At 39.2% G+C, this 25,782-nt stretch overlaps 1 protein-coding gene across 12 annotated transcripts in view; it reads right to left on the bottom strand.

The window, feature by feature from the left end:
* The window catches only part of THRB (thyroid hormone receptor beta), a 174,228-nt gene that overhangs the window by 127,795 nt on the left and 20,651 nt on the right, over positions 1 to 25,782 (bottom strand). For 8 of the 12 annotated variants that reach the window (XM_071735509.1, XM_071735516.1, XM_071735510.1 and 5 more), the window contains one exon: positions 473 to 502. The exons of the other annotated variants lie outside the window; for them this stretch is intronic. The gene's annotated coding sequence lies outside the window, so the exon portion shown is untranslated. The remainder of the gene's footprint in view (positions 1 to 472; positions 503 to 25,782) is intronic. 12 annotated transcript variants of the gene reach the window in all.

Below are 25,782 nucleotides of genomic sequence, written 5' to 3'. Positions count from 1 at the left end.
CATTTATTTATCTATGTAATGCATAAATTCCCACCACTGCATCTCAAAAGGCAAAGGTTTGCAACAAACCTACCTATTTTTTCAGCACAGATACTTATTTTATCAGCATATACTCTAATATTTAATTTTCAAACTGCAGAAAAGTTGTTATAAATGAATATTTCAATTGAGTAGTGAAAACTGAAGTCTGCAGAAAAGAAATAATTATCTATAAATTTATTATAGGCAAAAGAGAACTTTCCAAAAATATGCAGGTATCTTACATTGTTTAAAAGACCAAATAATGGTTTAGTAACAATAAAAAATAGTCAAATGTTGTTACACTTACTCTGCAACGCAGTCTCCTTTCTGTGCTCTACCATATTTACCCACACTATGCCTAGGATCTACACTGAAATGCTGGGCAAATTTGTTAAAAATTACCTCCAATTAACCTGAATAATTCGGTAAAGTGGAATTTTAAAAATCTTACCTTATTAGAGCTTCATTTTCTGTTTTGTCACTGAAAAGAGTAAAGAAATCTGTATTAAAGATCCATCTGGTAAAAAGCACTTTCTGAAGTTATTATTTTACTTTCACTTCAATTAACATTGAAAATATGGGATTCTTTTTACATAACTGGAACAGATTTCCATTATTTGAGAGAGCTAAACATCCTCAATACTCTGGGGCAGAGACCTTTATTTACCTCAGTTACTTTAGTTACTATCATGCTTAACTGTCCTGAACAAGCATTTCAAATGCTTTGAAACTATCAATACAAATTATTGATCTAGTCAGTTCATCACCTAATCTGCAGGTTTATTTTCACTGCAAGCAGTACTTTATGACCATATTTTTATTTATATTATTTGTATTGGACACTTGATATTTTCTATTACAGGATGATGGACTTGGATTGCAGTATGGGCATTCAAAGAGTTTCCCAGCTGGAAGGTTTTATAAAGGAAGCTATTTTCTGTTCAGTCCCCAAACAGGTTACATAAGAGTGAAAGCATCAAGCCATTTCATTTAACATCTGCTTCAACTGAGCCATTCTAACACTTGCCTATAGCTTACCAATGTACAACACAAAATCTGAAAAAACTCCCACAACTAAACTTTCAGACTATTCTGAAAAAGTCAGCCTATGACTCAAAACGATCAATGAATTCTGAGGCCTACAAAAACATCAATTACACTTTTAATTTCCATGTGACTGCTGTTCAGTCTTTTACAACTGCAGAGAACTATTTGCAGGCATCAGCATTATAACTGGGAATTGGATTCTGGTAATTCTGAAGTAAATGGGAATTTTTTTTCCCACTAATATATGCAAGAACAGAATCACACTTTATCTTATTTCATTTTCTAAATTAGCATAATACACAGCATGAAATAGAAAACAAAACGGGAAGTCTAATAAAATCTGGCCATTATTATTGGTATTTGATGAAAAGCAGAGAAAATCATGCTGAGTCACAGGCAAAGCATCTCAACCTCCAGCACTTTCTGTACACTTCATTAGGCGTCAGTCAGCATGGTTAGAAATATTAAAGATGAAGGGGAAACAAGGAGAGACCTTGTTCATCTTTCTCAAGGACAAATTTGAAGCTTGGCCTCAAAGAGTAGTCTGACCAGTGCAATGGCTGAAGAGACAAGTTCTCTGCTATAGAGTGAGGGGAGGGGCTTGAGGGGCAGAGGGGTTAATAACAGAGTTATTCTAGGAATGGCTGTGATTCTGTCAATCTACGGGAAGCAAAGTTTTAGTGAACTGTAGAAGTGCCTCCTTCATTTAGTCTACGTTCACCTGGTATTTTGTGAGACCTGTAAAATGAGCCTGTTTCAGAAACACAGCAGGTAAACTTAAAGAGACGTTCCTGAAGTGCAGAAATTCATTAAATTAAACATCCATTTGAAGAAAAGGCATGAGATCTCATTTTTATGAATCAGCTCATGAGGGCTGACATTTACACTGTCTGATTCACCACAGCTGAGTATTTGCACACCTACCTACGAAGGAAGAAGAAGAACTCTAAGGTCATTTCAGTACTTAGTAAAATACATAAAAAATCACACATTTCATTTTCTACAGCTCTTTCTGATAATCAGCTATTAGAACATGATTCAATACCAGATTACTTCTCATTTACCCACCTGGCTTTAGGTGTGAGTCACTCACTAGAGGTAATTTAAGAAAGGTTTTGCCTGCATTGCAGGCAACAAGGGACAGAACCAGGAGATATTGTATCACTGGATGCTATGCAGGGTTCCAATAGGATTGAGTAGGATTTATTACAGCATGAGCCAAATCCTCCTTACTTTTCTCATGCAAAACACCCACTTGAAGCTAGCCATAGTGCAACTGAGGACATACTGTGTCTCTCAATCTTTATTGCTCACCTGTCCCAAGACAACAGCAGTCCACAGCACAAGGTTTCTAAGACCAGAATGGTTTTTTGTGGGCAGAGAAAGGAATATCCTACAGGATAGCCTGTTTTAACCACAAAGCAAGTACAGAGGCAAGTCTGAAGAAGACTAAAAGTCATCCTGGACTTGTGACAAGATCGACAGCTTTTGAAGCAAAGTATTTCTATGCTAGAAACATTCACAGCACAGGCTGCTTTGAAGCATATTTAACTCATCCTACGTACTTTTAAAGAAGAATGAAAGCTGACTTTGGCAGGGCTTATGACTCCCAATTAAAAACAAATATGCTTAAAGAAACAGTTTGCATACATTTGCCTTATCTGATCTAGCTGCTGATAACAGGACAAGCTATAATGAGGGCCATGGGCACCTCCCATCATGAGTTCTCATGGGCCCTGATGCCTACCTAGCTTGGTGGCCTCAGCAGACATCTGACCAAGAGGGCCACGTCCCAGAGAAAGAAGGCACAGTTATTGCTCTCCATCAGGTAGCAGGAAGCTTCTCTCCATCTCTGGATGAACTACCTCCTATACAAGTGGAGATAACCCAACCCCTGTGTGCCCTAAACCACACTGGGTGAGGCTCCAAGAGTTCAATGGTCCCTGCAGAAGACTTGTCAGTCCTGACTTATCTGCCTCTGACACCTTGGCAAAGAATTTCACGTGGGCTTTTCGCTTTCAGATAAAAATATAACAGTTCCTGCTAGCTGCCTGCACTGCTCTCATGCTTAATGACCTTCTGGTTCAGAGGGAGGGAAAGATCTCTAAAAAAAAACAATCAAGGAAACATTCTAATTGCAATATTCAGATGTGTCATATTTCTGAACATATGCCTCTCGACAGTAAAAACTGTACTTGTTGCCTGTCCCCAAATGTGTTAACTTTGGATGCACTGTGGAGGGATTCCAGCATACTGCCTCAAAAATACATCAATACCATTAAGTTAAAAGTAAAACTAAGCAGACAACAGACCCCAGTTAGTGACAAAAGGCTCTGTAATTTCAAGAAATTCACCATTATCCTTACAATTCAGATACAAAAAACCCCATAACCTTTTGCAAGCTGCATATTTTTCAGAACTCCTTACAAATCAGAATTGCAAATACTAACACTAAAAAAAAATATTACTGACAGAGATTGTTTTAAAAATGTACTTTGCTACTGATGCTGTGCATGAATCTTCTTAAAGAATCACCACTGACTCCAGTTGAGCCATGGAAAACTAATACCACCAAACTGATTAGATAGCAGAATTGATTTAAATTTCCTCCTTTACCAGACATAGAAATCTCTTGTCTGCATGGAGCTGTACACATAAAAGTGTTCCATTTTGTTTCAGACAGTATTATTTGATCTTTTCTGTTGCATGCTGTTCAGCAGAAAATGGAAAACTTTAGAGACAGCAATCTATCTTACCATTGACCAAAATATGGTTTTGATGCCTATAATAAATACACCCAATTAGCTAAATCAAGTTCTTTCCAAATGATTCAGCACTCATCGGGTAGACAGTAGGAGAAAAGACAGCTGGGCTCACTTTACAAAATTTAGATATAAATGACAAATTCTGCCTAAAACTTTGTACAGATACCATGTTACAGATGAGGGTACTACTCTTTATAGATCCAACAAAATGCCTTTCATCCTAGTATGAATTACTTTTATGCTCCTGAAATTCTTCACAGATCTCTTCAAAGAGAAACAAATAATTAGAGGGAAACTTATTTAAAGCTACCAAAAGATGCAAATCTTTTCAGTCTTCCAGACAGATTCACCATCACCCCAGAATTTATTTCAGTTTAATTCTGTGGTCCCTGCAGGATGCTCTGATGTTCAGAGGTCCACAAAGAGACTGACTGAGCAAAGCAACTACAATTTCCGTTTTCACAAAAGATCACAGAAAGCAAATCTGGCTTGGGAAGGGCATGGAGTTCTCACTACATCAGAGCCAAGGAAAGAAAGAGGTGGGGAATTAAGAATCTCAACCAGGAGATAAATTAATTTCTAAATTCATTCCAGTAGGTTTGGCTTTAAGTTCTGATGTTCAGCAGCTCCCATCAAGAATACAAATGCACACCAGGGAAAAAAAAACAAAACACAACAAAACAACCAAAAAAGACCAATCTCCCCCCCTCCCCAAAAAATCCAAACAAAACAACAACAAACCAAAACACAGAAGAAAAAAACAAACCTAAAAAAATAATTAAAAAAACCCCACAATGGGGAAAATCTCACTGACCTCCCTCAGTAAAGTTCTTCCTCAAGATGCGAGGAACTCCGCTGGCATCGAAATGTAATTTAATTCTTCCTGCCCCACTAGTCTTGACTCAAGGCCATTTGATTTCACAGTTCCAGCACTTGCAGTCGTTCACAAGTTGTACCATGCACTGTGTAGATCAAAAAGCCACAACTGCAGCATGCAAAAGTCTAAACCGTGGCGGGAGTTTTCATTTCTGAAACGCTTCACAGCCAGGGATTCCTTGGTGCTTCCTCAGGGAAACGTGGTCTCTGTGGGAGAGGGGAGGCTCTGGATGCTGTACCTGTGTGCATGGCTTAAACTTTGGGACCTACAGATGCATCTCAAGAATATTTACTACCAGTGCAATGCTATCATAATTGTCATGCTGGTATATGTTCTCTGCAGGATAGAAGGCTAGAAGAAAGCCCATGTTTAGATTGGACAGCAAAGGCAAGATCATAGCTGGAAGGCAGAAAACACCCAAAATAGTTCCAAATGAGGCATATGTACAGATTAAAAAATTAACCATCGTTGCCAAAAACTGCATATAACTCCACCCACAGCTATACATGCCTACACTGCCAGCTGCAAGAGGAACATGTGGTCCATGTTCTGCTGCCCTACCAGCATTACCAGTCACAAGGCCCCTGTCTCATGACTGTCCTTCTCCAAGGAGTGCTGAATGTGACAGCACATTCCTCTTTCTTCCCTGACCATTCAATATTGCTCTTGATGACTGGCTGTTCCAGAAATCATAAAGTTCAGTGATTTTTATTAAGCTAGCTCTTTGCCTCTCCAGAAGCTATTATGCTCCCCAGTAAATGGTGAGTCCACAGACAATAACATCTACAGACCTGTTTTGCCAGCATTTCCATTACAGTTCTCTTAATGAAGAATTAACAAGATTAAAATATACTGTGGCTAGCCAACCTTCAAGTCCTATTACAGTACATTTTATTTCCACTACAAATGCTAATGTCACAATTTCCCTTGACTTCAAAGTTTACAAAGATGAATTAATTTACCTTTAAAATAAAAACTGTACCAAAACCACTTTTCCAAATCCTCAACCTTATTTCTCTACTCCTTTAAAAAAGTATCATTTATGCCATTAAAAGCAAAAGCTAATGTATTGCTGTAACATTAGGATTAACAGAATTCAAGAGAACTGAGCAGATCTCAGAAAAGGGCAGCTATTCTCTCTTTATGTAACATAATCATATGCCCTAAAACCAATTATTTTCTCCCTTTTTAAAACTATTTAAGGATGTCATCTCTGTAGGGAACAAAAATGCCACAAAAATTACAACAGTGCAAAATGCAGTCAACGAGAGACATTCCATTCATCTTAGGGTTTAAAACCTTGCGTAGGATCAAAAACCCAACAATGGACGGTATCAGGATGTTGAAAACAAGACTTCAGACATATTTTTGAACTACCAGTGTTCAACATTTTTCTGATTGTTGCCCAAAACTTCACCAAAAACTAAAACTGTTCAGATCTAAGAAGAACCTTCAAGCCTTAAACACAATGTATGAAAGTGGAGAAAGTTTTGTGGACTCAGGTGTATTTATCCTACTTGTGCATAACCGTATACTGCAGTTATTGGTGGAAATTACTGCTTCTAAGTTTGATCTTGCAAACAGTGCCCCCGGATATTCTCCTCAGTTTACTGAAGAGGACACAGAGAGCAGACAAGCTGAAAAAACCAAAACAAGGTGAGCCATCTCATCCTTAAATTTTTACACCTGTCCTGGTTTGGGCCAGGATAAAGGTGATTTCTGTCTTGTACTTCTGCTTTCAGCTAAGTCTCTTGTAAGTAGTTGCACTTGTTGAAATTAACAGCAAGTTGCTCAGACAGTGTCTGCTTCAAGGACTGATAACCTTCGATGTTTATAGTTACTGCTAGAGACTGGTGTGCAGAGCCAAGGACACTGCTCAGCTCTGAGGAACATTTTACCCTCCAGAAGGAGTAAAGAGGTCCCACCTGCAGCCCACCTTTGGGGAGGAACGGACAAGATAGATGCCAGAATTGACCAAACAGAGTATTCCATCCCATACACATCATACTCAGTATAAATTTGAGGGATCACGAGGGCCAAGCCAGCTTCCAGCTTCTGGCTTCCTGCCCTTCCTGCCTTTCCTGCTTCCCTTTCTTCACCTGTTCCCTGTTTCCTTCGGCATCCTGGGAGGATTCCATCTGTTCCTCTGCCTGTGGTTCTGATCCATGCCTGAATCTGTGTGTTCCTGCCTCCAGCTCCCGACTGCTGCTGACCCCTGGAATCCAGCCTGGACTTTCCCAGGGCTGCCCTGCAGCCTCGGTGGGGATATGAGAGTTATTGGGGGGAAGAAGGGAAGGAACGTGGTATCAATTTTCCTGTATATTTGTATATATTTTGTAGTGACATGAGGCAACCAGGTGCCAATAATTGCCAGGTAGTGGGCTTGACCTCGTGTTAAGCCCACTACCTGGCAATTATTGGCACCTGGTTGCCTCATGTCACTACAATATTTAGTAGTTTTTCCTATTTATCATTACTGTTTCATTAAAGTTGTGTAGTTTAGTTTCCAACCCATAAGTCTCTCTCCCTTATTCTCTCTCCTTTCTTTATCAGGGAGGAGAGAGAGATTAATAGAGAGCATGTGTTACTCGGTTTAATTGCTGGGCCAGTGTTAAACCGTGACAACACCGCATGTCTGATTTTAATCATTGTATCTCTGAGTAAGCATAAATTACACCAGAGGTAAGACCTAGACCTTCAAGCCTTCTGGCAGAAAGCACTTATTTTTCTGCTTATAATCAGCCCATAGATATGAGAATGATTATGGTTGTCTTATCTGCCCCTGGTTTGTCTTCTGTGGGATGGAAGAATTCACAAGGCTAGTATCTTCGAGGACAAATGCACAGTAAATATTGCTTGCAGAGTATCTTTAGCCAGTGAATGTTATTACTGAGTCCCGAAATAAAACATGACACACTTTGTTACAGTTTTTTTCCAGGCTTCCAGTCCCAACCCAACATATCCAGAGCCTAAAGACAGACTGGCAGCCTCCAACTGATGATGCACTCAGAGCACTTCCTCCTTCCCCAACACTTTCTAATAACTAAGTTGGTGGTGTCAAGTTCCCCTGGGGGTGGCAGATGACACCCATCACACCTGCACACTGTAATGCAGTTCTCATGGTAATTCCCTTCATAAATTTAAGCAAGAAAGCTCAACAAAAGCAGAGGTTTAATACATGTATGCTACCAGGAAAAAGATACAGTCAGCTAGTCTGTAGTACACTAACAGCCTTATCTTTAAGATATTTTTTTTGTTACATTTCTTTCTTCTATTTTTTGTACCTATATTTTTTTCTCTCAGTTAAGTCCCACATATATAGCATATGTCCCAGTAAACTGTCCCACTGTGGCTCAGAGATGGCACAGACTGCCTGGTTTGAGGAAGGAATACCTCTCAGCTCTGCATGCATTTTGAAAGCCATGAAAGATGCCCTATGAATAGCTAAAATGGAAATCAGTGCAAAGCAAGCTTAGAGAAGAGAGTAATCGCTTCTTATTTACAGCACAGGAGTATTGTACAAAAACACTAAATCATCAGGCCAGCAATTCTGCTGGAAAGTGGTTTTCAAATGGCAGCTTTTGAGAGAATGGCTTAGGTTGGAAGGAACTCCAAGCTCCCTTCCATGGGCAGAGACACCTCTCAGCTAGACCAGGTTGCTCAAAGCCTCACCCAGCCTGGCCTTGAACACTTCCAGGGAGGGGGCAACAACAACTCCTCTGGGCAATCTGTTCCAGAATCTCACCACCCTCATACTGAAAATAGACATATGTATATGTATACATGTAAATGACAAATAGACAATGAAATAGAAATGTGTATTTTTAAGAAGGCCTTTGGAAAATATATCCTCATGCACAGTATATACAAAATACATAAATCTTTGCTGAAACACAGCAAAGATTTACACACTGCTACATTTAAGTAGCCTCTGCAGCTGCCTCACTTCTCGTCATCATTTGTGGAGAAGTGGTGGTAAACGCCTCTAGTGACAGCAACATTATTTGCTAGAGATAACCAGCTAAGACTGAATTCAAACTATCATTGAACCAAGATCTTATGGCTGAGATAACAGGATAAAAGCCTTAAGAAATTATGTTTGCTTTATTTTCTGGAGATAAGGTCAAGAATGCTGAAGCTCTGTTTTCTTTCTCAAGGGTGAAACTGGGCTAAACTCTGATTAAGAGAAAAACTGACAGATTTAAACATTTGTTTAGTGACTATGTAGTAAAGAATCAATCTGCTGCAATTGCCTTTTATGCTTATTTCTACTAAAAAATCTGTCAAAGTACTCAAATTCACAACTGCAGTTATGCACATTGAGATCTTCCGAATGTACGACTAGCAGGAAAGGGGAAAGTGGTGTTTTCTCCATTTTCAATGTTCCATAAAGAAAGCTTAAATTTACATTTCTGTATTTTTAGAAAGACAGTGGTATTTGCTTGTTTTCCCTGCTACTGTATCATTGATAATACTCAGCTGCCAGGTTTATGAGGTATCTGCAGTTGTAACTCAACAGATAAATCCTTTGTTACAAATAGAAACCAAATAATGGGTATTTACAAAGTTGTAATTAAACTGAGAGGGTCTGTGCATAAAGATGTATTAAAAGAAATACTTTACACTAATTTAAGAAAGTCTCCAAGTATTACCACCATTTACACTAACGACCCTTTTATAATGCTACCATTAAAAGGATTTCAAATGCATGTCATCCCTAAAAGATGCTTGCAGTCTCTGCCAAGCTCTCCTATGTAGGCTGAAGTTGGTAGCATGTATCTGTTTTATGGTTAGCAAATGATGATAAATGAGCAGAGCACACTTTGAGACCAAAGCAATAAACCACACTGAAGACAGATGATGTACCAGCACCCAGCCAAAGCATGTCAGTCAGCTGCTGCAAGTCTTGGCAGCGAAAGGGGAGCAGAGACCAAAAGTGGTGCCTGCAGTCCACACCAGTGGCTGCTGAGCCCCCACATGGTTGCACAAGGAGCATGAGCAGAACAACTGACTGATGAGCCTGATCCAGTTACACATCAGGCTCACTGATGGCACTCAGTGCCACCAACACCTGAATAACAGCACATCACTGGAGTCACACGCTGCCAAGGACAACCATTCCTGCCTTTGTGCCGGCCCATCTGGCCAAAAAGGGCACCTGGACACACTGGAGAGGGTTGCCCTGACTTATGATGGATGTACCCAGTGTTTTGGATCTCCATTCACCTGCAGCCTCCTGAGGAGAGGCATTCTCCAGGGCACCAGAGACCCAGGCTCCGTGGCATACCCCAGGGTACCCAGACCAGTTCCAGCTGTGCCTGAGGATGCTCTGAAGCGAAGTGCCAGCCAGCTTGTCCCAAAACTACAGGAACACAAAACTGACTTCAGCATACTTGTGTCTCAACTACAGAGGATGCTAAGGTTCACTTTGATATATTCCATGAGCAGAATCTAGCTGAGAAATTATGTTGCAATATGGGGCACATCCTTTATTTAGTTACCAATGGCTACCACAATTTCTGTTGATGTTAAGTCAGGGAGATTTCTACATCTCTTCACAATAAAACATTGAACTGGAAATCACAAAACATTTTGTGTAAAGTTATCCTGAGGCCCTTCTGATCCTACTGACTTATTGTTGCACTAAAATGGCAGAACCTAACTGTTAATCAAGAAACTACAGTAAATAAAACTGGAATTACTTTCCCCAGCCTCTTTGCTAAGATCGGTTTAATAATAAATTTTGAAAATAATTCATTATAGGTGGGAAATCACATGCAGAGTTATGCATTCGATTTTAAAGTTACCCTTCAACACACCAAACGTAGTGCTATATATACCAAAAAAATACACTAGCTTCTTATACACTTGCTTTGATGGAGACAGGCACTACAATTAATTAATGGTCAAGAGACATCTAGATCCAATGCAAAAGATGTCAATATCCTGGGTAATAGATCTCCCACATATAATTTTGTTTTAATATATATATTACAGTGTTTTGACTTCTGGCATGGATCCCTGAGTCAGAAGGGCAGTGGAACATGAATGAGTAGAAGAGAAACAAAGTGGAATGGGGCACGAGCAACAAACCCAAGGCACAAGGGAGCTGAGTGGTCCTGGTTGCAGAGGAGAAAGGAATGGGTAGCAGCACCTCCACAATCCTTCCATGGCAGCATAGAAGTTGCTGGTGGCAAAAAGAGATGCTCAAAGGCTGCTGCTGGAGGAGATGGGCAGAGAAGCAACCCAGAAGGAATACAGGGAGAAAGGCAGAAGTTGATAGCCTTCCAGCCTGGACTCTGATGTCCACAGGCAATGTCAGACACAAAATATCCTACTTTCTCTTTCCTCTAATTTGTTCAGAAAAGGTTTTTGCACTTGTTTTGCTTCCTCCATGTAAGAAAGGAATTCTCTTCTGCAAATGCATCTGAAAAAAAAGCAACTGAATATTGCAGCTAAGCTACAATGGAGTAGAAGTCTGCATTTTTCATTTTACAAACCAGAAGAGTTTTTGTTTCATATAATATTTCAACATACCCTTTTTTTATTTCAGGATCAATCTATGACTTTTGTATTTGGGATCAGTCATACGGACTATGTAATGGAAAAGCTCTATAACTTGTCGGAATCATTATTTTATTTTGTTCTCCCGTGGTTCCAATTGTTCACTGTTAATTAGAACCAGCCATAACATCTCATTGTGCAAAAGGCATACTCTGTTTTAATCAAAATCTTGGACAGCATTTTGGATGGCATCTTTTAAAACTTGGACAGAATATTCCGTGGTTTTCTCACTGATGAAGAATCAAAATTATTAACTATGAACATATCTTCCACTGAATGCTGACAGTCAGTACCAGGTTATTTTGATGAATATCTGCCTGTGTCATGGAACCATTTCAGATTTCCTTGTGTTTTTTACCCAGCTTCTTCACTCAATAAGGAACTGCAAACCTCTCCCATAGGATGCATGGTGAACTCCTGAACAATTTTTTTAATTTCTCAGGTTACGCTATGCTTGAAAGTTATGCTGTAAACACAAAAAGATGGATGTGATAGTCCCAATCATTTGAAATCAGACCTTTTTATTTTTGATGTTCAAATTATTTGCCCCCTTGTTTGAGATGTGAAGAAAAACTGCCAGTGTTTGGAACAGAACACATTAAGCAGCTCATGCTTATGGAATATCTCTGTAGATGTAGTCTGGTGACAAGGACTGATTGAGATTATCCTCACAGGTATGTATGGATGACAAAAATATGAAAAATGTCTCCTTGGCAGGAACAGACACAGCACGCTGCTTTTTTTAATCAATATATGAATTATCATTCAATGGCACTTGATTTTGGTGCTGCTGTTTTGAGAATCCTTGCCAGTTTTTACATTTTACTTCATAAGATTTACCCATTTTTTTATGTCAGGCCACTCAGCAATTGCTTTCCTGCTGCCTCCCCCTGCTACAGCTCTGAGGAATCACAGGCTGACAAACTGATGTTTGCTGTGGCCTAATCACCTGTTTGTATTATCTCCATCACAAATCAAAAGCAAAAAAGGCAAAACAGCCACTAGATCAGTCAGTGTTGTAAGGACTGTAAAGAGAATATTACAGAGGATGCTATTATCCAGCTAGAATTGCCTAGAATTTAGGAAACCAGGATGACAATAGCTTATAGCTATGCAACTACACCATCTGCCTGACTGTATTATACAAATTAGCAAAAATCTAACACATTGTCTAGCTATCAGTTAGTCCTGCTTGCCTTCCCTTCGCAAGCATACAGGCAATAATGCAACTGTTTTAAAATAAATTACAATATTCTCTAAATTATAAGACCGTCACACCACACTGGATTATGTAACTAGAAAAAGATGTAAAAACTTGTTTGCTTTTATTCTTCTAAGTTTTTCAGATATGAAAAGCTTTCTATCACAGCCTGAAAGGAAATCATATACACGATATTTGCACATACAAGTGGTGAATTTGGATGCCTGAGCATTTCGCTGACAAACTGAAATGTCTTTAATGGAACCTTTTTTCCAGTAAGAACTGAATACCATCTTTCAGATGTTTTAGGTTATACACTCTAAAATGGCCTTATGCCAAAGCATGAGTCACTTTTGAGAATTTAAGATCCTGTATCAAGTATCAAAACCCAGCAAAAAAAAAATTCCTCAACTATTATCAGAGTAACACCATAATTTGGAGAAAATGAAAAGCCCACTTTGGTTGGTTTCTTTCCTAGAACAAAACAAAACACCACAGCAAAGACCTTTAACTGTTAAAAAGAAGAAGGGAAAAAAAAAGAAAGAAAAAAAAATGGGGGAAAAAAAGTCCCATGATATATTTCTTACAAATTAAACAGTTTCTACCTGTATTTTAGAAGAAAAACCAAACTAGCAGTAACAAATGCTTATCTACTTTTTTGACATGATGGGATGTATGCCACACCAGCCCATTTCAAGCCTTGTGTGCCCAGGAGTTCTAAATCAACCATATTGCATTTCTGCCACTGATAAAAATGTTAAGGGTCAAAATCCCCAAAAACTTACCCAGTAGAAGTATCATAAGCCACCATTTGTCCATATAAAGCTTTGCCCTGAATTTATTTACCACTGCTTGTGTTGCACAGCACAAAATCCAGCATTTATGTGAAAAGACACTGAAAAGCAAGACACTGGTGGGGCAGCAGCCCAATTTATCATCCCTTAACTTTTATATTCATAATTCCTAGCAAGTTCTGTAGTGTGACGGACAGACGTAAGACTTTTGAGAAAAAAAAAATAGAAATTCAAAGCAGCTAAAATTGTTTTGGCTTAACACTACAGCATCAAGACAGTACCTCTATATGCCATGACAGAAAGGAAAAAACTCAATTGCCTTTAGACAGACAAGCCTTTAGTGCAACTAATAATAGTGTCAAGTGACATTTTCCTCTATTACATAAGCCAAAAGCTAAACTTTTGCTTTTATACAGTATATTGCTTTTCTCCAATACAGTGCTTTATCGGCGTTCTCTCCCTTTTTAAGATATTTTAGTAGCAACAAAGAGGGGACTTATCAGATCCTTCAGAGTCCTTCTAAAACTCCTGTTTTCTTCCGTTCTGTATTTATGTTGCCAGGCAGACATCTATTCAGTTTCATCAATTCAATAGGAACTGTTCTTTGTTTAATTATCCTGGCTTATATTGTGCATCTAACAACCTCTCTGAAAAATTGAATTATTCACAGAAAATAATTCAAAAGGTAAGAAAAATCCAGGAAATTCCACAAAGACAAACTGTGATTTAAAAAAATCAAGGATGGCAAACCCATTTTACCATTGTCATTCCCTAACACTTTTTCCTAAATTTCAGAAAAAAATGAGTAAGCAAAGAAATAGGCAGTGAGACATGACAATTGTCTACAACCCAGGCAGACATCATTCAGAACATGAAAATATCTACCTTTACAGCAGCAATTATCCTCGAGAAGATTCTCAAAATGTCATTCAGCAGCAGACTTAGAGGAGGAACTGCCCAGAGAAACAGCAAAACAAATAATGACAGACCTGCTCGGGCAAAACATCAGTTTATATCTCCAACTTAAATAGTTAATTCTTTTCCAATCTGTCTGTCCATCTATCTACCCTTCCCCACCCCAGCGCTGCCACTGGCTAGAGCTGGTATCTTAATCCTAACCCTTTCAAGTTAACTTGCACCGATAGACTGACTTGTTTTTAATGTAGTTTGATAGACAAATAAAGGTCTCTAAGTGCCAACAAGTCTGCATGTTTATGATTCAGTGCTCCAGAAGCGAGTGATTATAATCTAGTGATTTTGCAAGACAAGTTCATAAGGGCTATAAATACAGCACATATAAGCACATAGCATCAAAAGCCCTCAGCAGCCATACATCTGAGGAGATGCAAAGCATAGAAGAAATCAAGGCTTCAAAAACAGTGTACCAAATTGATTAGGCAACACTGAAAGAATGAGTCTTACAGGAGACACTTTATTGTGTATATATGCCAAACATGTTTATGATTTCTCTTAAAAGACCCATCTTGCACTAGCCTGATAGTAACAGATAGTTTGTGTCACGCCTGCCTTCCCACACACTGTATCCCACAATAAACAACGCTGCCTGAAGTAGACAGAATGTCCCTTCCAGGTACATATCACCTCCAAAAAGGGTGCTAAAAATGTCCTAACTCTGATGCTGCCAGAGCCAGATGATGAAGAGAAATCTCTGCCTTGCCTAACCTCAGGCACTCGCATACAACCTACAAGAGCCTGGAAATTTCCCACTTGAAGGAGAACTGCACATTTGCTGCACCATGGAACTGATGCTACTGCATGCATCTGGTGGAAAGCAGCCTCATAAAATGGTTTGTGTTGGAAGAGACCTTAAAGATCATAGATCATCTAGTTCCAACCCCCCTGCCACGGGCTGGGACACATCCCACTAGACTGGCTTGCTCCAAGCCCCATACAACTTGGCCTTGAACACTTCTAGGGATGAGGTATCCACAGCTTGTCTGGGCAACCTATTCCAGGGTCTCAATACCTGCACAATAAAGAAGTTCTTCCTAATGTCTACCCTAAATGTACCCTCTTCCAGTTTACAGCCATGTGAAGCCTTCTAGCAGGATCCCTGGGGTGGATGTGGGCCAGCAGCAGCTGTCGTGCCAGCTCCCTGAGCACTGCAGGGTGCCTCACCTAGGTGGTGGTACTGATGCCCAGCTTTCCCCCGACACAAAACCCTCCAGAAGACAGTGTAGAGCCCACAAGCACACCTGTGAGCTCCCCAGTGACAGGAAGACAGTTTGTAAAAGCACTACACCAAGAGGACAGAAATCCATGAAACTTTTAACAAACTCCCTCAGGAACCTCATGATGCTCTGATGCTTGTGCAGTGAGCAGTAACCAGAAATTCAAATATAAAATATATCATCTGTCCCTATACCAGACAAGTCTCTCTGTCTTCCATCAAGATTGTGTATAGGGGATGAGAAGAAGACTGCGTATGCCCACCAGCTTTAAAGGGCTTCAAAACCAGCAACAGCCAATGCTCTGCCCCTTTTCAGGAAACAGATGCTGCATGAGACAAGCAATGGGGAAAAAAACAACTTACACTGCCTCAGTGCAGAGGGAATTTTTTCCTCATTACAGCCAAAAAAATAGAGTGAGGAGACTGTATTTCTATTTAGCTTTCTTGGGGTTTGCTTTCTTCTTTTATTTTAGACAGGTCTCAATCAGTAAGTATAAGAGCAATCTCATATTTATCCCACAGGCCCCACAGCTGTAAGTAAGGTCCTCACATCATCTACTAACATTTTTCCCCACTAATAATTTTTGCCTAGTTTTCTTTTTTTTCAGGTCAAAAAGCAAGGAACAGCTTCAAACTCCTAATGGTGATGCCTCTTCCTAAAAATAATTACTCAGAAAACTGCAACGCAAAATTAATAAAACTTTGCATCTTTTCTACACAGGCTTTTCGAGCCCTCTAAGCAGAGTGCTTTTCATTTATCAGGCAGCAGAAAGGGAAGGGCTTTACATCAGGAGATTTTGCAACTCTTGGTCAAAGGTTAACTTGATTTTTAACTTCAAAGTATAGACAATCATGGAGGCTGAAAGAATTCCCAGGTAAAAAGTGCTGCTCTGAAAGTAAAGCTTTGAAGGGATGTTACCAACCTGAAACCAGTGGGCAGGTAAAGCCACCTCCTGTACTACCCCTTTCCTCACTCCTGGTTTCACAGACACATCCCAAGAAGTGAAAAGGCAAAGTATCTTTCCGAAAGTTTAAAATGCAATCAGGTTTTTGGCTGGCAGCACTGAAGGAGGAAAGGCAGTTTCACTAATTAAGATCTGAACTTGTGCTTTGACTTCAGTTTTTCATGATGTTACTAGATATTTAAAAATCTGGTACTCATTCATTGCAGGGTGCAGCACCCGCAGGGCAGTGAGTAATGGTTTTACTCTTGCTTCAGTACTGGCAGCAGCATGTTGGACTGGAAAATGAACTTCTACTTCCTATCTATTTTTATAATCAGTTTATCTATCATCTACTTAATTCTAACCCCCATATGAACAATTGAAACAAAACATTTAAGGCTCTCTACTACGCTGAAATACCTTCACAAAGCTGCCACTGCCTCTGACCGCTAACTGGTGACATGGACTCCTAACTGGGGACAGGATTTGGCCCCAAACAGTACGTCTGTAATCTGTATGAAAAATTCATAAACTACATCTTTTCACTTCTTTTATAAAGAGGAGACAAAACAAGGGAGTCATCAGTTTGTCAGGCAGGGAATGATTCAAAACTAAACTTAAAATATCATTTGAAGAGAAGCAACTGGTAATAGAGACGAAGTACATTTTTTCCTCATAACAGAAAAAGGACAAGGTTGAACTTTTTTATGCCTTTTTTTTTCTTTCATTAATTGGAAAAGTATAAAATACCAACCAAAAAGAACAGCAAAATATCAGCTACAAACCAGAAATCTGCAGTATTATATGCCCAAGTATATTTTGCTGCAGCCCTGAAGTCATACATGGTATTAAATTCTTGGTTATTTGCAAGTTTCCCTGTTTCTCTTACTACAAACATTATTTTTGGTATTTTGTAACTAGCTCTACATTATGAGGTGATATTAGCCATGGGGGTGACAGCTGGCAGGAGGTTTTGAATTGAAGGGTCTCTCTAAGCGATACACATGAAGCTCTGTATTAGCTCTCACAAGATGCACTGTTTACTAAAGATGATTACCCATGAGTAAATAATGAGTCATGATATCCTTAAAAAAGCAAACACAGAGAGTTAAAGAATAATTTCTAGCACGGGTAAACAGACCTGCACTGAAAATCGAATCACTTACGTTTATTTTTTTCCTAATGAAGTGTTACAAATTAGAAAAACTACAGAAAATGCTCCTAATTAGATAAAAATGTGTTAAAATTTCTTAGAAAGATCGTATCTTGTTTCATGTCTGGAAAGCTCTCTTTAAAGGCATACATGCAGGTAAGTCCAGTCTTAAATGTATGCAGGAACAAATCAAAGAAGGATTTTTGTTTGGATGACAACACAAACACACCATGGCAATGCTGTCATTCCTGGTGCATTACTGCACCACACTTACAAACAATGCAAACCATTGAAAAGTGACATAGTGGCAATCAGGCAGGAAAACAGCACTGCAAATCTAACACTAATTATAACAGGAAGTTAAATTGCCTGGTTTTAGTATATGCTATCAGAAAACTTCCCAGCACTTTGAGAATTTACTGCTGGAAAATTCATCTCCAGACAATCACTGACAGTGGTGATATACTCCCCCCTTCATTATTCCTACTTCCATATGTATCTTACCACTAATGATACCTTACATGTTTCTAAGTTCACCATTAGGCTCCAAAACTTCCTCTGGGAAGTATGAGAGGAGAAGGAAGATTATGAAAAAACGTGCTTGTATCATCTCCATTCAAAGCACAATTTCTCTGTAAGAGCTTTGCCTATACCAGTTTGCTCCCAGCTGTTCTGCACAGCCTCCTGGACACCTGCAAAGATCATCAGCAGTTGCAAAAGAAAATTGAAATGCAGGTTAGTGAACCTTGTGACAGCTCAGCAGCTGAGAGTGGTGACTCTAGAGTGACAGCAAGAGATAAAACCCACAAACATACTGTAAACATTCATAAAATCTTCTGAAATGTCTACTTGTAAAGACTAGAGTAAGACAACCTGGACCCTAAATAAATAAATGTAAGGACAATTAAATTTAAGGACAAGAAGGAATTATATAAAGACAGGAAAAACTATACACCAAAGATGCTTTCTTTGTGACCACTTGAGAAAAAGACCTAGATTGAGAGAGTGGAAATGGATGTTGTCCAAATGTTGCAACTAATGCTTGCTATTAGACATGCTACGTTCTGACACTAAGGAAGCCAGGATATATTTGAAAATTTCACATAGAAGAAAGAGTCACAATGGATTTCTTTGGGAAGTTGGGAGGAGCCCTGAAGTTTTACCATGCCACCTCTGCTCAAGGCTGGGTAACAGCCACCACATTTTGGGAAGAACTGCCCAGCTGGGGTACCACGCAACTACAGGAAGATACATCAGACTTGGTAGACATAGAGACAGGGTTTTTTTCCCCCCTTTCTTCCCTGTTTATCCAATCTACAACCTCCCTATAGTTACTTGCATTTCAGGCTTTTTGAGATTGTGCCTTTAAAACATAAGTTTCTAAAAAGTTGTCTTTATATTTTAAATAGCATTTTTAATAAAAAAAAAGTGAGTGCTATGACCAACCACACAACCTGTCCTGCAAGTTTCTTAGCTTACAGACACTTAAACTTCTGATTCAGGGTCACATGTGCATGTAACCTGCAATTCTACAAGGTACTCCTCATTTTTTGGCTGATGATTGTTAAGATCACTAAAAAGGTACTCAATAGCTTTAGCTGCCAATGAATATAGAAAAGATGGCACTTCTTCCCCAAAGATGCTTAAAACTTAACATACCACCATAAAGAAAAGGAAAAGGAAGAAAAGATGAGAGCAATCAGAACACTTCAACCAGAATAAAGACCCCTTTAAGGCACTTTAGCTGTCAGTTTGAAGCTTAAAGGGAAAATAAAATAAAATCTAAAATGTCACATGGCACTTGCAAGATTACATACGCCTGCACCAGGCAAATAACAGAAATATATTTTTGCTGTATTTTGCTTCATATTATTATATTTCATTTAAAAAAATACTACACTAAAAATAGGAAATACTTAAGTGTATTTTCCTTTTTTCTTTTAATGATGTAAATGGTCCATATTTTTAATGTTGTTATATTAGAGTTCAGTTAGCTCAAAGGCATTATTTAGTGTTCAAAACCAGAACATGTAATAACTTTAAAAAAATGATGGTGCAAGATAGGTCTTCAGTAGCTGACTGGTCCCCATTCTACCAAGTCATAGCATTCCATTCCATATGATAGAGCTGCTGCTGTTTTACACAACTTAAGATTCCCACTTCCAAGGGGATAACACCTTCACAGACAAACCCAAGTTTTAGACAGATCCCTTCCATTAAATTACCCCGTTCTTAAAAGTTAAAAAAGGAAAAACAGTTTCACTTTTTATAGTCTCCCTTAACAACTTCTTTCAGAAAATTCAGACACACATCCTCAACATATGTACACAGACACCTTGCAGCCCTTGCTAATGTCATTTCCCTTTTACTCCCTCTATTATTGTTCCAACTCCTCCCTGAATTCTCTTCTGTTTAGTATCTTCTGGTTAGAGAAAAAAATAAATGAGAGGTACACAAAAGGGAACACAATGTTCTAGGACTGATCCTATGTGACCCATAGGAAAACAGCACAAAGCTGAGAAGAGCTGGTATTGCTGTGGGGTGGTGTCATGACCACTGTTTATAGCCATAAATTATATAAGCAAAGTGACAGTATTCTGCATGACCCTGAATTGCCTAATTTTTTCTCTCTTTTTTTTTTTTTTTATTATTGCCATGACTGCCTTTGCTTTACTGATTCTTGTTACTTCCTCCAATGTTGTAATGGTCTAACTAAACACATATTTGTCCTACATGTCCAAGCAGAAGACCCAATTTTAGTGTCAACACAGCCAGATCAAAGCAGCTGAAGTGTTGTGGAAACACCAAGGCCAACACCCTAATAATGTCCCCATTTTCTATGTTAAACAAAGAGGTAAAATGTTTCTTAATTAAAAATGGGTAATTCACCCGATGCATAGTCTGAAGATAAGTGTTGACTGAAAATGAAGTTTATTTATTCAAATATATAATGCATTTACTACCAGACATTCAGCTACTGATCAGCAAAATGTTCAAAACATACAAAAATACATGCTATGTTGCAGATCTAAGACAGCAAAAGAGTACAGTATCTTAATTTGGTAGGTTTTGTTATATTTGCTGAATTACATAATGTTGATTAGAAGACATTATCTTGGATTAAAAAGGGAAGAGCATTAATGGCTTCAAATATCAATATCACTGACTAACTGACATACAAAGGCTTAAGGACTCTCATACTGAGTTTTCACAAACTTTTTCCAAGTTTTTCATTAAGATAACAGTAAACAATACCACAAAATTCACCAATGAGATTCTGCATTCTATCAGGAAAAAAACCCAAACAAAACCAAACCAAAAACAAGCCAACAAAATGATACAGCAAAATTCTGAAGAAAAACAAACTAACGCATGGTATAAATTTAATCCCTAAAGCAAGATATTAGGCTTGACATATACAGATGGCTGGATACAGTGATTCCAAATTTAGTACCGGAGATAAAATTATTTCTCTCTTAAAAACACACTGTAAGCAGATTATTTTACTCATAAAACTGTTGAACTTTGGTAAATATTAAGTTTGTATCACCTATCTTTGTTCTTGCCTTTCTCACTTCTCAGGCAGTAATAACCACTGAAGCCAATTTCAGGTGTACTTATACTAAGTTTCATTTTGCAGACCTGGTCCCTGATTTCAAACATTGCAGTTAAGATGTGGATTTATTAAAAATACATAATGCTGACTGAATTTTTAAAAATTCATTGTTGGAACTGTAACTTTTTTTTTCTGACCTATCACTTCTGGGCACTACTTAAGGTCATAATCTGCCTTCCATTCTGAGACTTTTTCACATGGAAATGAGACAGTAATTCCACTCCCTTGATATTATTAAAAAGGTGGCTCATCCACTACTGGGAACACTGTTGAAGAAAACATACCCTAAGTAAATCAATATAAAGTACGTCAAAGACTGCTGGCATCTCATGGGTATATCCCAGTAGTTCAGATTTGCCATTCTGATACTGTATGTAGAAGGAATAACACTAGACATAATTTTTTCTGACCCAATTAAAACACATCCATCCAAAAAATACAAAGAGTATGCAACAAACATGAATCCCCTGTGATCAACCTCAAAGCAGGGAAGCTCAGTGAAAGTATTTAAACTCTGACTTCTGATCTGCCCATCTGCTTTCCCCACTTAGCCCTCCTCTCCAGATGGGAAAACAGGTGAGGTCCTGAATTACTCATATGTCGCTCTGTAGTTTTGCCCACACCCTTCTTCCTGTTACACCATCACCTGGGTGTTGTGAAATTTTGGATCTCCTAACAGAGATTGCAGCTCTTAACCTTCTCACAGCAGCAGGTAAGGCTTAGTACTGTTCTACCCCATGACTTCCAACATCTGCCAAGGTGAACTTCTCATATTCTTCCCACATACTGCTTTTTCTGGGTTTCTGCTCTTCCTTAGTTTAAATAATTCTTCTCTTAAAGATCAAAAATATATTGAGGCTCTCCCAATCCTAATTTACATATTTTTTCAAACTCTTTTAGATTACATTACTTTCTACTACTTTCTATAGTACTTTTTTAGATGAGATTACTTTCTACTTTCTATACTTCTCTCCTTTCCCAAACAGAGACTGGATGATGACTGTGCAGGGCACATAATGTATTTGCTTCTTTCAGCTGCCCATCTTCAGAAAGGGCTCCCAGTGACTTCAGGAGATCTTTGCAGAAGTACGGGATGTTCCACTCATCCAAAGCTATGTAAAGGAAGAAGATCTAAAGAAATATTGACAAGAATAGGTGTGATGTATCAGGAAACCCTTAGCAACAAAACATTAAAAGAAAATACAGATTATAGATTTCCTCCTGTAGATCTGGACTTCTGAGTGATACAGGTTGGCCTTTAAATATCTTTCTCACACCATCGATGAATGATTTCAGCTGCAGAGCTACAATCATCAAAATGGACTACGCCTGTATCTACACAGATGGGTTTTAAAGAGATTGAGCTCAAGTTTTAACTTGGTTTGGAATTGAACATCATAAAGAGGAGTCCAAGTTTTTCATCTTATTGCATGTTATGCTTGCCTGGACAGCAAGCAACATCCTGTCAGCGATCGACTTCCCCTTTGCCTTCTATCTCTACGGTAAATGCTGACAAGCTTTCCTGCTAGTCCTCCTAAGTTAAGGAAGTAAAGTATATAAAAAATATTGAGAAAGCTTTTAGAAAAAAAGGCAGCCTGCAGTGCTGTTGCATAACACAGGTTAAACTGATGTGAACTTATGTTATGGGCATGAATTTTCAGCTGCCACCTGTGGATGAGCTCAAACTATGAGTAAAGGTAAAATGTTCTGGTACACACCTTGGCCACCAGCCAAGGTCCCCACAGGGCTACCTCATGAACAGGTGCAGTAGTAATGGGAGAAGGAAGATTGTCTGCTTGAGTTTAGGTTTTATGGCTGCCATTCCACCACTTTCTTGCTTTCAGAACTTGGGTTTCTCATTGGAGAGATACGTAACCCAAGAAAGAGATCTCTGGAAAAGCTCCAGGAGCCAAACTGGGCAGCAAGTTCAAGGGAGAAAGGAGGGCAAGGGTTCATACAGTAGTTTGCTTAAATAAATTTGGCTTTTTATAATTACATGCAAAACATGATCTGAAAATTACTCCAAAACAACAGCCAAGTCCTGTCCACTTTTTACACCTCTATGAATTTTTCTGTGTGATTGAAGGCAATGATCCTTACATGCAAAGGTCAGAGCACAGATTTTGGTTGAAAGTTTAAAGTATGCTCACAACTTTGATGTGTGCATGGAAAATGCATTTAGGGTATTTTTTTAAAACTACAAAGAAGCTTATGTTGTTTGCATAGACAGAAGTAGTGAGATTTGCTGTTATTTTGGTATGAATTCACAATATTTTTATTGACTTCCCGGAATTTATTATGGTCAAGCCTGGCAGACTAGCTTGTTTTTAAAGTGTGCTCTACACTTCATAATGAATTAATCTGTGTTAAATTACTTTTTACTTCACTCATCTCTAAAACAAGTGAACTGCAATTCCTTGTATCAGACTGCCCATCTCAAGATCAACTTTTTCAGGCAGTTTCAAGTCACAGAATGCCTACGGCTGGAAGGCACTTCATGAGATTGCCTACTCCACCCGGCTGCTTTAGCAGGGTCATCTGGAGCTGGTTGTCCACTTTTTTAATGTCTTGAAGGATGGAGAACCCACAACTACTCCAGGCAAACCATGCTGGTGTTCAAACAGCCAAAATGGTCTCGCTGTTTCTGCAGAAGTAGCCAAAGGAAATGTTTCGGGGCTTTTGGTTTGTTTTTTGGGTTTTGTTTGTTTGTTTGTTTGGGGTTAGGGTTTTTTTGTGGAGTTATTTGGTTTTGTTTTGGTTTAGTCTGTTTTTATTTGTATCTGCAAAATTTTAGATGCTCTTTCTTTCAAGTACTTGAAGTCTCCTGTTCCTTAGAACAGTCTGTAATTTGGCAAGCAAGATCCTTACAATAAGAATTAATCCTGCTGTCACTGTGAAAACCCAGCCAGAAAGGCAAAATGGGGTAGAGGGGCTTGCTTATGTTTTTTGTGCTACACAAAACTTTTTATAGTATTTGGAAAAAAAAAAAAATTGGAAAATTTGAAAAAAAAGAAATGTTCAGATTCTGGGAATTATCAGCTATCAGTTTTTTCAAAAGATCTGAAGACATCTGAAAATAGGAGGAAGCACACTATGTATACATCCATTTCTCCATATACCTAGTTCCAGGCCAGGAAGCAGGTACTGTAAAGAAGCCATTGAAGAGCCTGAAGGGCAGAAGCATGGTCCTGTCTGCAGGAACAAATGAGGCCAGGTCTGGCCTCTCCCCCAACTCTCTCACAGGAGAGCCCAGTGAGCCCACAGAAGTTCAACCCCTTCCCAGCCAGATGTCCATGGTGCCCATCCCTTGCTCCTCAGACAGCAGCCTGGCAAACCAAGATGGTCTGGAGGAAAGGAGGAGAGGACAAGGGAGAGCAGCTGCCTGGCACATCAACCCTTGGACGGGGGGCAGATTGGGAAAAACCTGCTTGTTCCTATTCCTCCAGTCATAAGACCAGAACCACGACCCAAATGGGTTAAGACAGGCTCCAGGCCCTCTTGTCTGGAGTTATGAAAGCCCCTCACCAACAGATGCCATCAAGAGTATTCCCAAAGCCTGGCTGCTAGGCATTAACCCCATCTGTCTCTCATAAAGAAGGCAAAAGAAGGGCTTGATAATCAATGATTTACTATTAGACAGGTGGAGGAAAAACACTGAAACACACCACATCTGTAGCTTAAAGGTTTGATCATAACCAGGTTTGACCACATATTCACCACAAACCACATATTGACCACAAACAAGTGACAGCTCTCAGAGCTGTGCCACAAAAGGGGGGCTGTAGGTCCAGGTAAAAAGGGGGCATCCTGCCCTAAAGAGAAAGTAAGGCAGAGGAGGGGAAGAACCTTAGCCTAGCCATCCCCCTTGCAGTATCCTATGCCAAAGCCAGAAGTCTTATCAATGTCACTAGATGTAGGACAAGGACACTGGAAGAGCTGTCTCAGAGAACAGCTTTACAGAGGGCATGACCAGAGCCCTACCTCTCTCAGGAATTAGGGAACCCAGGATTTCCCTGCACCAGGTTCCTACCCACACCTAACATCCTAGCAGAAAAAGCACTCCTACCTTCACAAAACTTGAAAGCACTTTGATACAAGGCCCCTTGAAGAGATTACAGTAGAAGATTCTTCTGCCTTATAAAACACAATCCCAGCATCCATTGACTGGAAAGGCATAGCCAGTATGGCTGAAAGCACATTCCCTGCATCCTATTGGGACAGTGGCTGCAGGGGAGATTCATCTTCCCTGGGAAGAGGATCAAAGCAAAAGGGCTTTCCAGAAGGTCTAACTACCAGAAAAGTCTCTGAGTTCTCCCAGAGTTCAGTGGAAGTGAAGACAGCTGTGATCAAGATGGTATCTTGTGCAGCAATCTACTTGGTGAAAATTAAGGCTTTATATATTTCAGAGGCTATCACCCTTTACACCAAAGTCTCCTAACACATGCCAGTGGTCACAGACATGCATAACAGAATTGCCAAGTGGGGAAGAAAGGGAGGGAGATGCCAAAAGAAGTGGGACTGAGGCCAAAAATAACAAGCAAAAAATCCCTCCATCACTAAAGTACCCAACACACAGTAAAGCAGAAAGATGAGAATACAAAAGCATAGG

The sequence above is a fragment of the Heliangelus exortis genome, chromosome 2 (assembly GCF_036169615.1).
Source record: "Heliangelus exortis chromosome 2, bHelExo1.hap1, whole genome shotgun sequence".
Lineage (NCBI taxonomy): Eukaryota > Metazoa > Chordata > Aves > Apodiformes > Trochilidae > Heliangelus > Heliangelus exortis.
Note: the sequence above shows the minus strand (reverse complement) of the source record. Positions and strands in the feature narration are given on the sequence as shown.